General features: G+C 41.7%; 1 long non-coding RNA gene across 1 annotated transcript in view; it reads left to right on the top strand.

The window, feature by feature from the left end:
• Window positions 1-12774, top strand: part of LOC112984346 (uncharacterized) — a 105113-nt gene extending 92339 nt beyond the window's left edge. The window contains exons 2-3 of the long non-coding RNA XR_003259445.2: window positions 11830-11935; window positions 12701-12774. This is a non-coding gene — a long non-coding RNA (uncharacterized LOC112984346). The remainder of the gene's footprint in view (window positions 1-11829; window positions 11936-12700) is intronic.
• The last annotated feature ends 823 nt before the right edge of the window (window positions 12775-13597 follow it).

Raw genomic sequence — 13597 nt, 5'->3', positions numbered from 1 at the left:
TGTCTAAACTAGCTATCCAAAGGCCCTCCAAGAAGTAGACGCAAAACCACTGGGCTGCCGTTCTTGCTGGGCCGCACAGTTGTCTAAGAGCACCAGGGAATGTTCTCAAAGGCACCGAAGTGATGGCAGAGCTGAAGTGCCTCTGACTGTCGGGAGACTCATGGTCCTCAGCAACTGAAGCAATTCTAAAAATTTGACTATTCATGAAAAAGTCTCCAAAAGAGATCTGAGAAATCTATGAGCGTCAGTATGGAAATTTCCTTCTTATCCTTTGAAGATAAATCACCAAAATCAATATTGTCATTCTTGTCTTTCTGGTTACATTTTCTTTTAGTAAATCAATTTTGAGAAGCGTGGATGCTATCATAGAAGGAGCCCTGGCTTCCTGCAGCCTTGACTCCCAAAGTAGACATTTAACTACATCCTATTTTGCTACCACAGATGTCACAAAATCTCTCTCCACAGTTGACTAAAAAGCCGAAGGACTTTTAACTTTGATCCTAAAACTATTCCTCCCAGCTTTGCTTTAAGCTTACCTCCCAGCAAGAACCGTTAAACTCCTTCCAGATCTGAAGTCTTCTCATCTGAGTTTAATAACATTACCCTTCTCCTCTCCAAGGTGAGGGGGAGAAAAAATCTTTTCTCTTCTGCCTGTCTAACTCCAGTACCTCTGCTGAGTACCTCCACAGCACTTACCTGGTACTGGCTTTGCAGACTATCCAGCTGCACAGGCTCTCATGCCTCTGTGTTCAGCTCCCCGACTGCAGAGAACTGCTGCTGAGGAACTGCAACCAAGCTCTTTTGGCTTCCTGAAATGTCGCCCACTACCAATAAACCACAAACAGCTGAAAAAGATGCTGGGACCGATTGTGATGATCTCATGTAGCAAGTCTATTGATTTAAATGTTTTTTTTTACCTTATTCTTGTTCCATTCAATGCACACTAAATATTTCCAGTTATGTATCTACTTGTAAGCATCTAGAGTTGCAAGAAAGAGGTCTAATATGGCTGAAAGCAAAAAAGCACATGTGTGTGTTTGTATGCACTTATGTGGATATATAGATATAGCTATTTATCTCATGTGATATGAAAGCCACCCAACCTCTCAACAGCATGTGTTCAGTTGCTCAGATAGCAAGCACCTCAATGTAAGTTAGCACTAAGAGGTTTTATTCATTCTGTAGTTTGTGCTTGGCCATTGGTCATCTAATAAACTTTATTTTTGACAGTCCCTCTGATGCCACTTACAGCTCCATATACAAATTTCACACAACGTCAGAGGTGAATGTATTGATTTGAGAGCCATTGCAAGCACTTTCTTCATGATGCAATGTTAAAATATATGTAAAAATGGTGGAGCAGGGCAGCCTGGAAAACTGAATGCTTACTGCTACTCTTGAAATGCTTCTGTCCCATCATCGAGTCTTGTGAAGAGATGTGAGTACCTGCTTTATACACACTATACATACACAACAGTCCTCTTATAAATGAAAGATATTGTCTCAGTCTAGGACTTCTGGATGCTATCCATTTGAACCAGTGCACAAAGCAGGGAAGGCTTATGTCAGGTTGCTCAGGGTCCTGTCCAGTGGAGTTTGAATATCTCCAAGGGTGGAGATCCTGCAGCCTCTATGGGCTCCTCTTCCACAAGCATCCTCATGGTGAAAATGTTTTTCCTAACATCTCATTGGAATGTCCCATGTTGTAACTGCTATTCGTTGCCTCTTGTCCTGTCGCTTTCCTTCTGAGAAACATCTGTCTCCATCTTTCTCTACCTTCTCATGAGGTAGTTGCAGTAAGATCTCAATGAGCTTTATCCCAGCTGAACACTGTCCTCTCTGTCTTGCTTTCTACATCACATGCTGCACCCTCCAGGCCAACTTTGTGGCCCTCCACTGTACTCACTCCTGTACGTCCATGTCTTTCTTGTACTAGGGAGCCCCAAAACTGGACACAGTAATTGTGGTCTCATAGTTGCCGAGCACAGCAATAGTCAGTTACCTTGATCTACTGCCCACGCCCATGATGCTGTTGGCCTTCTTTGCCACCAGGGCACATTCCTGGCTCACGTTCAACTTGTTGTCCAACAGGTAGCCCCCTCCTCCAACCCACTATCCCCTAGTCCTTTTCTGCAAAGCTGTTTTCTAGACAGTCTGTGCCCAGCCCGTACTGTTATATGGGTTTATTCTGTCCCAGGTGCAGGGCTTCGCTTTACCTTTGTTGAACTTCATGATATTCCTGTCAGCCCATTTCTCCAGCCTGTTGAGGTCCCTCTGAATGGGAGCCCTAGATTATATCAGCCACCTGCCTCAATTTAGTATCATCCTCAAATTTGCTGAGGATATGCTCTGTCCCATCAGCCAGGTCATTAATAGAGACATTAAACAGTATTGGCCTTCATATCAGCTGAGAATCATGGAAAGCTGTGTCATCAGCCTTGCTAAAGTCGAAGTATACAACATCCACTGCTCTCCCCTCATTCACAGAGCCAGGCATAACTTCATAGAAGGTAATCAGGCTGGTCAGGAAGCATTTGCCCTTGGTGAGTCTGGATGCAGTTTCCAGAAGGATTTGCTCCATAACTGATTGCCTTAACCTTTCAAATATGATAGACAGCATCCTCGTAATGGTATCGGCCAGCTCCCCCAGCAACCTTGGATGAAACTTCAGGTCTCATGGAGTTGGGCCCATGGTGCTTTGGCCCAGACAAGTTGATGGCCCTCGTGGCCATTGCTGAAGCTAAGGATGAGGCCTCAAAATCCGTCCTGGAACCTCTCCAATGGGCGACTGTTTGCATCACAAGGGTTTGCAATCCTGCCATCGCACATTCTGCAGGCTGGATCTCTGCAGAAGTGGGCATAGCCATACTCCTGACATGGTAAAACAATCATTCATACAGGCAGTAAAAAATACAGCTGTAAACCAGCTGGTTTTTCTCACCTAAGGTTTTTTTGGAAGTAATTTATCCTCATGGCTTGATCATAACAATCAATAAATTATATCAGAAACTGGACAGCCTTCCACTACCTCCTTCATTTTCAAAAGGGAATCCTGCCTGATTCATACTGTCATTTCCATAGAAAAGCCACAGAACTGTATAAAGAACGCCACACTAAATAAAGAAACATAAAGAGAGAGAAAAAAAGCCAATACAGCATTTTACTTTTATGACTTTTGTCTTCTATCTGCTGTCCAGTCTTTTTCTCCTGTGTGCAAATAAGGTTTTACAACATAGCAAGGTGTTGTAGTAAAGGTGGACGGATCAAAAAAAAAAAAAAAAGAAAAGAAAAAAAAAAGAAAAAAAAAAGAAAAAAAAAGCAGTGAAAGAATGTGGGGGGACAGGTGTGAAAAATAGCCCATTGTCACAGGAAGAAACAATACACCTACTGATTCCCTCTCTCTTTTCTTTTCTTCCTCCTCCCCCTAAGTTTTTTTCTTACTCTTTTAGATGAGAAATATTATTTCACTCTTTTTTCTCTAGACAGTAGCAATCTTTGAAGGGCCAAAAACAGGAGAACACCATAACCCATTCTCTCAATTCCTAGGTGACTGGAAAAGAGTTATTATAATTATAAAAACATCATAGCTTGGAAGTCACCATCTGAGTTATTATGGCCTTTCTCAAGCATTCACAGGCTACAATATTAATGGACTTTTAGTCCAGAAGTTCAACAAGACACCTATTCTGTGTGCCACTCTACACCACAGGATGCAAAACTCTTCTCAACATCCTATAACAAATGTCCAATGTATTCTGAAGTAGCAAACACTGGAGGCATTAAAGGGCTGCTGGACAAGCATGGTTCGAGACAGCTGGTCTTCAGCCAAGTGTTGTTTCCCACTGTGTTTGCATTATGACATCCTTGTGATGGCCATGGTTGCATCTGCTAAAACTAGGAGACATATAAACATATATCCTTGTTATGTTGCTGAGATCAGATCACATGGCATCTTTCCACTGTCTCTAAGTATCTCCTTGAGCAATGAAGAGGAGGAGGATAGTGGATAAGTCTTTAAGAGACTCAGCTGGTAAACGGAAGTTGCCCATTGTGCTTTTAAAGGAGACATCACCCCACATCTTTCCAGGTATGTTATGGAAGTAGGTCAGCAACACAGTATGGTCTAAACTGAGGAAGGCTGCAAGGAGACTGGAGAGTTTTAAGTAACAAGATGTGGCACACACATATTGTCACAAGGAAATGTCTTCAATGACAAGTAGAACTTTTCTCTATGTTTGTAGACCTGACCAGAAGTATTCAGGAAATGTGAAAGATGCTTGCTGTTAGCACTTAGTTTTGACTATTTTATCTTATTTTTTTCCTAGGAATCAGATTAGCAATACAATGATAACTGTTAAGATATCTCGATCATGTCTTGACCTTTTGAACACCTAACAGATTATTGAACTTCTTCAGAAAAGCCTGCAAATTGCCTTCTTAGAGGAAAATGTGGATAATTTCTGCTAGTAACTTGGTTTGAGCTGATCATCAAATATTTCTTACACCTTCCTTGTTCATGACAAGATGGAAGTGCAAAAAAGGCAGTGGGCAAGCGCAACTGCTGACGCCTTGAGTTATCCACCTTGATGATGAATTCTCTGGAGGGTTTATCTTTTCCATAGTGCAGTATGAGATGTTTTTTGCCGCAAAAAGTGTGCTTGAGGCCAGTGTGTGAAGAACAGTCAGTTGTTTGCGTTGTGCAGTGTTGTGCAGGGAAGGAAACAGAAAGTGTGATTTGCTGCTGTTATTGTCGTGGCCCAGTTGGAGAATAGGTTTGCCTATGGGGAACTAGAGCTGGTTTTGAGGCAACAGCAATCTGTCTTCTGCCTGTTGGGTTTTCCAGTGCAGCTTGTCAGTGAAATACAGTTGTACTCTTTGGTCAGAGTGGATAGGGAAGCAAGTTAGGTTCAAGAAAGACACACTAGCAGTTGTGAAAACACTCAGAGCAAGAGAGGTGTCCTGAATTTCTCCCAACGTGTTAGCTCTTTGCGGGGAAAGTGAGTGACTTATCTTTGTAAGGCAAACTGGAAATGCAAGGAACTCAAAAGCTTTCCTTAGTGGACTCACTTTTTGCTCGTTTCCTCTCCTGGAACAAACATAGAAGTCCTCGGCTGCTGGGAGGGTTCATATCCCTCAGCACCCAGCCTTAAGCAGTGATCCATGTCTTTGGCAACTATCTGAGATGAAAAGATAACCCAAGTAAGGCATAAAAATATTTGGGAAAAAGCCAATCTAGCTTAGGATATTATAGGAAAATCAAGTCTTTACAGCCACACAGAAGAGAAGAGAATGTACTTAAAGCACTATGTCTACTGAAAAACAAGATGCAGGCATCTGCTCTCTGAGCGTTCATGGCAGATAGCTCTCTGAGCAAACAGACTTGGAAATAACAGAAGATTTTTTAAAAATCACCATTGAATAAACAATGAAATTGCACTTTAGAAGCTCATGAGGGATGCAGAGCAGTGATGAAATCAGATGTGAGATTTTTTTCTCATACACAAGCAAGAAAGCTTTTGGTAAACAAAATATAAATGACCATTCAGCTGCCATAAAAGGACAGACATCTGTACCACAGAAAAATCAAAAAACCTTTCCTTGTTTGATTGAGGCGCTCTGCATCTGAAGGTTGACAAGATGACATCTTTGTCTGGGGGAAAGGGAAACTGTCTTGTGAGCTGTTCTGAACTGTAGACCAGTGTACTTTCACAGGGAGAAGTACATTATCTGTAAAAGAACAGTGATGACCCAAAGAAAGGTGGCAGCAGTAAGATGTAAAGAAACACAAGCAGACAAAAAGAAATTAGAAGTTGTACAATCAGGAGTATGACACCACAGAGGCTGCAAAGTCAGGCACTCAAAAATCAGGGGATGGGGAAATTCGAGCACAGAAAAGCTAACTCTGTCTCTCTCAAGTTTTCTTCAGAGTTGGATTCCCCCGCTTGGGAGACAGCTTTTCCAGTTCGCTAAATACTGGGAGAATGAAGAGCAGGAGAGTGCTGGCACTACAGCTCCTAACAAGCTGGAGTTAATTACATCTGTCTGGGATGTGTAGTCTCAACACAGGGCTTCCTTGTCTGCCTCAGTCACGCTGCTCTGGTGATATTTCTAGGCAACCTGACAAATGGAAAGTTCAAGCTAATACTTTCTGTCGGGCTAGATTAAGTTATGCACCACACTGAACATTCAACTTGAACGTATTTTCTTTTAGCAATAGCTGCTAAAATTAAATTCATTATGGAAGCGATTGGGGGCTGGCGTTCAGCATGAGCACCCCGTAATGCTGACTGTGTTTGGTGCATTACTAAGAGACAATTGCTGCCTCACAGAGCTCACAGTCTGAGCTGGCAGTGAAGATAATACTTTATCAAGGAAATAGCACTTGCTATTTTAAATTGAGCCAACACAACATCCTCCTGTTTACCTAGGCATCTTGTCTCACCTCCTACACCATTCCTGTTACAGTCAATGACCCTCTGTACTACCCTGCCAATAAGAAAAGAGGTTAAGGAGAGTCTTAAGGCTTCAGTCCCACTCCCTCTATTGCCAAGATACGGTTTCTTCCAGGCAAGGCTGGATGATATAGCTCCCGTCTCCTCTAGGTCTTCCCAGTAGCGGGGGCAAAGCCTGAGGTATTTAATCTTAGACAGCTATTATTTTTTTTCTATCTGTAGGCGTGCACATGCTCACACATGCGAGCCTGTGCACGCAGGCATACGTGTCTTGGTTTAGATAGACTTGTTTTATAATCCATTGCTGAATATAGTTGAATTGGGGTTTTATATGTCTGAACTAAAAATAAATACTCAGTGCTAACACATCACACACCTACAGAATAAAAACTGCATGCTAATTGTCATGATAATCAGCTTTCTAGTTCCCGTTTTGCAGTCATGGCAGCGGACTTCAAAAGAAAACTGTTATGCACTACACCACTACACCACCAGTCCCTAGAGGCTGGCATGGAGAAGACTGTCTATAAAATGAAAAGACACACAAAAGCAAACTACATGATAAGTCTAAAACAACAACAGCAGCAACAACAAAATCATTCCTACGTTTAAAATAAAACTTAGGAATTCATTTGTGGACTAGTGGAAATAATACCAGCTCCAGCTGGTCAGACATGGACTGAAGCAATAATTGGTTTCAGGTTATTGAATCCCACACATTAACATGTAACACCACATCTCCCTTTAACATCTCTGGTTCCTCAGAGGCTGTCGCTGAAAAATAACGGCCTAACTCTGCTGTTCACCACAGACCTCAGTAATAGCATGACAAAAATAGATGTCATGAGCCATATGAACCACTTCAACCACAGCTGTATCACAATATTTATCCATTACACAGTTTCTGTTCAAATAGCTGAAAGTTTTGAGATCATAGTCTTGTCCTGTAGAAGCATATGGCTGAATCTATAAATTCACTGAAGAACGAGTTTACTTTGGTTAGAGTGTCTCTGCGGTTAGTATAAGTACAGTTGTAAAATTACTACAGTGTAAAATAGCATTTGCTGGTTAGCAAGAGCACTGAGGGTTTTTTGTTTTTCCATGCACCCGATAGTAACCGACGCCTGTGTGAGAATATATCCAGCTTTTAAATTATGTATTGCTTCTAATCACTGTCTTCAATTCTATCTGCATAACCTTGTGGTTAGCATCCTGCCTTTCCTAGTATTTCCTATTAATCCTTCTAAATTTCTGTCACTCAGATGTACTTTTTGGTGGGCCTTTTTTATGCCTCCTACAAATCTCAGAATTAAGGACATATCAAAAATACTTACTTTTCAAATTCCCACTGAGACTGCCTCAAAGGAGGAGAAAACTTCCCCTTTTTGGTTTTTAATATATAGTTCTTTTGTTCATTAGAGCATTTGAGTGATTTTCACTGAAGTGTTGGAACACTTTCTGATTTATAAGAGCTGATTTATAAGAGCTGGCAGGGAGCTAACCAACACAGTTTTGGTCTTTGCTGTGTTAGCTATTGATCTCTGATAGATTTTTCAAGGCCCTATCTGTATCCGGTTCCCCTTTTGAGGAATGAAAGACCAAGGAATATATTTGTTAACTGGAGCCTGTAATTGAGTAGATTGATGATTTGACTGGCATGGTATAAGTCCCAGTTTTAAAAGCACATGATTAACTTTAAGAACTAGTGTTCCCATTCAAGTCAGTTGTTATTCCTTTACTTAAGTCCTTTGTTGAACTGGGTCCTGAATATGAAGCAGACCTGTATTATAAAATTAATTTCTTGAACACCTCTCTGCCCCAGGAGCTTAGCTGCTTTACTAACAAAACCAACACATGGAAATTATAGACACCATTCAGTGTGAGTTAATTCAGTGAGAATTAATAGCACTACTGACATGGCTGTTACCTGAGAGTAAGACTATCAGAAGAAAGAGATTTCTAAGTGAAACTGAAAACTAACAAGCCAAAATAAATGAGCCTTACATCTTGCTTGGGTAGGTTCAGGTCTGGTGAGCTGCCAAAGGGTGTGAACTCCAGAAGCAAAATCCTGCACCTCAGAGAGTCCGGGCAGGGAGCTGCCAGCTCGGTTGCTCGTGGCAGGCTGAGAGAGTAGTGCAAGGAGTAGCCTCTCCACATAGCTCACTGCTCTCTCCTCAAAGTGATGTCCTCATGCAACCGGAAGCAAACAGGAAGCCCGAGCAGACCATGAGCACAGATATTACAGGCTTGCACTGGCCTGCCCTGCTCGTCCAGCAGCTGCTCTCTGCTCGAGCCTGTAGGATGCTGAAGGGAGGAAATGCCTTAAATCAAGCACATCCTAGAAGTTCAACCTGCCTGTGTCAAATGCATGGCTGAACCCTCCAAAAGCCACAGAAGGGACAGTCACATCTTCTCAGCCACCCCAAGTTATCGACTTGGGGGTCAGTAACGTCGTCAGTGTGCACACGGGCCGTAGTGGGTGCAGCAATAATTGCAAAGCTCTGACCTTGTGAGAAAACTCTAACACCATTGACCAAGAAAGGTGGCAACTAGTGCGTTGCAGTGACCACAGCTTGAGACACTGATGACTGTGAAAACATGGGAAGGCCACAGGAACTAAAGCTCCTCTCCACTGTTCTCCAGCCACTGCAGTTAATTAAAAAGTGCTTTCTTGAGCCGGAGCACAACTGAGCCTTCTTGGAGAAAGACAAAGGCAAAATGCTGGGTAGTGTCTGTTAACTAAAAACTTACTATCTTGCACCACCTCACCATACCTGAGGACCTTAGGGAGTTAGATGTAGCAGATATAGCTGTAATTGTATTTGTAAAAGAGCTCTTAACCTTTGATCTTCTTGAGTCAAGGAGCGCAGCCCTCTCTGACCACAGCTTTTTCATTTAGATCAGGTTTTTCATCATCTCCTTCTCATTTTGCTATGTTTTGTTTCTGGCTGAGGTGCAGGGTCCACCTTTATTTGGGATGCATAACTAAATCTTAGTGACGTGATGGTGTGACGGTGTAGAAGAGGCTTCAGTTGTTTTTGTGAGTTCTTGTCAGGTTTATGTCTCTGTTTGCTTAGTCCAAAGTGGTGAATTTTGGCGGAACAGACCATGCAGTGACAATGCAAACATTTCTCACAGGCCTCTGGCCCTTCGCTCCTTCCCCTCCCTTCCGCAATACAGGTATTTACAGAAGAACACAGAGAATAAGCTTCTTTAAAGTCTGAGGTCCTCTTTCTGCTGGGATGGCCAAATTTAGGAGACCCAAGGCACATAAAGCAGGATAAAAAGGGGGACGTTTTCACCATTTTCTTTTGTGATTTTACCTCTCTCCTCAAATTACAGCAGATTCCCTGTGGGGTAAACATAATCACACAGTTTACTTAATTCTGTGGATGGGAAAGTGACCCCGTATTTTGCCCTCTTGGAGTAGACTGTGCTATTCCAGCCCAGGGCATGCAAGGCAGAGCCATCTGCATCAGCATCAGGCAAGTGAACTCCGGCACCAGGAGTCACGTAGCTGCCACCCTGCACTGATTTGCCGTAGCCCAAGTGAAATGCCAGACTGAGATGTCTGCATTTGTTCTGGCCCCCCACCTACTTGCCCACCTCTTGCACACCACCTTGGAGATGTACGCACTGTCTCAGGGCTAGCAGAAGGATTTCTGTGTTGTGTTCTGCTGCATGGTGGGGACACATCCCTCAGGTCAAGCAGCCACCGGTTGTGCCCTCAGACCCCCACAGGTCTGTGCTCTGCCCTCACAGCTGTAACCAAGCAGTTGCAGCATTCAGAAAGCCAGTTGTCCAAAAACTATCCCTCAGTTTTACATCTGACATCCTGACTGTGAATACCAGAGGAAAAGCTCAATCCTTTCACTGTGTAAATAGGGCCACGGAGCTATCTACGGGAAATGCCTCCAAAAGCTCCCTTCATGCAGATTATTTTGTCCTTGAAAGCATGTGCAGAATTGCAGCAAAGCTTTTTGTGCTTGGGATCAAGAAAAGATCCCAAGAATGTATCATGGTCTAACCCAGTACTTCCTACTGCTGAGCAGGCTCTGCCTGTACTACCTCAGGTCTTTCCCTTCAAGGTCCCTCAGGGCATGCGCACATAGCCATGTACTCATGGGATCCTCACAGCCATAGCCCTGAATGGGAATTTCTCTTCCTGGCTGAGTCCCACATATCCTATATGACTTTCTCAAGCCTATTTGTGCCTGAATGCCCTGTCTAAAACGGGAATTAGAGATAAATTCAACTGCTAGGATAATAATGTTAAGATTAGATTTATGGACATGGATTAAAGAAATAGCCAAGGAGTTCCATGTTTGCCTTTTCTGCAGCTTTGCAACAGTCGCTACCATAAAATACATTGTTTTGCTTTGTAAGAACTTGGTAACAGGACTGGTTTTCTACAAGCTTTTCTCAAAAGTCCAGAAGAAACTGATATTAAATATATAAGAGACAACCCATTGCGAGGTCTGTCAGGCATGAAGAATTTGGAAGAGGCAATTATACAGCCCAGCTGAATATCTCTTTCCAACTCTGTAGGAGAAGGGGCGTGACCCAGTGTTTAGTGTAAAACAACAGATTTTTCTGTGCAAATGTTTTTGTAGGAACATAATGTTTATAGACCTGACCTTAGCTACAGAGAAACTGAAAAGTGTGAAGACAGATCTCAGCAAGATGGTTTATAAATTACTTGGGGAAAACAAGCAACTCCTCAGTGAAAACAGACATTTTGAGAGGTAAATACAATCTGAATAGATTTGCTCATAATTGTGTCAAATATGGCTGCCTCTCCAAATGTATTCAGCCAAAGTTGGATTTCTGTTTTTCTAGAACAAGTGGAAAGCAAACATCTCTTAGAGTGTTTTGCATAACAAAATTCTGAAGTGGATGTTTTCTGGTGTTAAGTAGGCCTGACCAGAAGTACAGGTACTTCCCAACCCACTCAGAATTCACAAGGAAAACAGTTTCTTTCTGAGATTTTGTCTGCTTCCTTTAACCCATTAGGCTAAAATAAATGTGAAATAAGGTTGTTCTGTATATGTTTTGGTACATCCAGGTCTTGGCAAGTCAGATAATGAAAGAGTGCAAAATAGATAAATGTACAAATATATTTTGGGGAGTTCATTAAAACCTTTTGTTGTTTGAAAGTGGGATTAAGTCATTGTTGCATAAAAAGGCTGAATTTAATTATTTTATAATTATACTGTGTAACAAGAAAAAACAAACATGGGGGGGTTCAGAAAGCAAAAGGAATAATACAGAATTTGAATTTTGATTTTAATGTTCTCACTCCCACCTTGCCAGTTTTCGTGTCACACCAGAATGGTCACCCAAACTGTTGTCCTTCACGTGACATTGTATCCTACAGTTTTCAGAGCTCACCTGCGCCTCCAAGGACTGAGATGAGACAGAAGGATGATGCAGGCTCTACTCCTGCAAAGGTCAAGAAAGATTTGGAATGGCCGGTGGAGGAGGTAGGGTACTACAGTCTGGATGGAGTTGCTAATTAGTATCTGTGTCCCCAGACAAGGATGTAATTGTCTCGTAGTTCTTGCAACTGATTCACACATTTGTGGGCAAGTGTCTTGGGCTCACTGGAGTCAGTGGAATTTTTTTCTGATGATTCAAGCTAGAGCCAGAATTTCATCATCTGTGTCACATGCTTGTGGGCAGAGAGAGGGAAGGTGTATACACACAAACACACACTGAAATATTTACCTGGAGCATCATGGTAAAAGAAGATTCTTGAGGTCAGGCTATATTCTACGTAGTTTAGCTAATTGCAAAGAAGTGAGTGTTCTGAAAATATGAAAAAAATCAAGTTTTATTTATGTGCTTCCCAAATACCATTACCTTCCTGATAATTAAACACAACCTGAAAAAATGGCCAAAATATACTGAGGACTTACCTTGAAGTAGCCTTCATGTGCTACCTTTCCAGTGCCTTAAATAACACTTAACATTTCTTGATACTTCAGGCATCTTTGAAAATTGAATTGAGTCCTTCATGGGAAGCACGACTAAAATGGCAGTGCCTGCAAAAGCACATGCTGAGTCATTTTTACATTTTGTGCCATTCTATTTCAGATTAAGGCCTCACAGGGAAACTTTCTGTCATTTTGGACTAGAAACATACAGGTCTGACAAATCACGGACCCTTGTATAAAGAAAATAGAGAAAAATCTACACTTCACTTCACTGTTTCTTCTTCATGACATATGTTTCATTTTAAATTTCAGACTTCTGAATTGTATGAATATAAACTTCTTCAGCATCAAGAGCTTCCGCGTATAGAGGACATAAATCAATTGAAGGCAAGTGGACAAGTAGTAATTCATCCTTCTATTAATGATTTGATAAAATGTGTAGTATGCAAACTTTACATTTTGACTTGATGCATAGAAATGTTCAGAATAAGATATTCCTGTTTCCCAAGGGTTTGCTAACTGATTGAAGAGGCTCTTTTCTGGGGAAGAATAAAGGTGAAAGACACATGGTCATTGGTAAAGCCATCTGTGGTATGCAGGGTTCTAAATCAGGAATGGTGTTTGCTATAGCAGATATTTTACATGCATAAATAAAAATCCACTTCCTCATCTAAAGATTTTGCCATCTAGACACACACACAATAAGGCTTCAGACTTCAATTGCTGCTGTATGTAAAAACAAGGAAGATACCTGTTTTCCATTCAGTTGACTCTTCCACTTATTCCTACATACAATTGCAGTAAGAAATCAGTTGCAGACTGAGTACACAAAGACACACATACACACACACAGGCTTCTTCAATTTTCCTTTACTTGCAAAAGATCTGCAAATAACCAACACAGCAAGGATTTGATTCATAATTTTCTAATAGAAATAAAACCAAATGGCATAGTTTACATTAAGAATGCCTGTGGGTAGTTACCCTGAGGACATGCAAAACTTACAGCAAGACTCATTTTCGGTTTTCCATCTTGCCAAATCTGTGACTTCTCCCTGCCCATTGCTCTGCCCAGCCTCACCCAGTTCTAATCTTTTTCCTGTGTTAGATCTGTTTGCAGGAGTGGGAGAGATGGATGAAAGAAAAGAAAAAGGACATTATAAAGGTATCAAAATGCCCTCATGAAGGAATAAATGTGCATGGAAGATG

Source organism: Dromaius novaehollandiae, chromosome 2 (assembly GCF_036370855.1).
Source record: "Dromaius novaehollandiae isolate bDroNov1 chromosome 2, bDroNov1.hap1, whole genome shotgun sequence".
Classification (NCBI taxonomy): Eukaryota; Metazoa; Chordata; class Aves; order Casuariiformes; family Dromaiidae; genus Dromaius; species Dromaius novaehollandiae.
The sequence above is the reverse complement of the archived record's forward strand: the minus strand, read 5'-3'. Positions and strand labels throughout refer to the sequence as shown.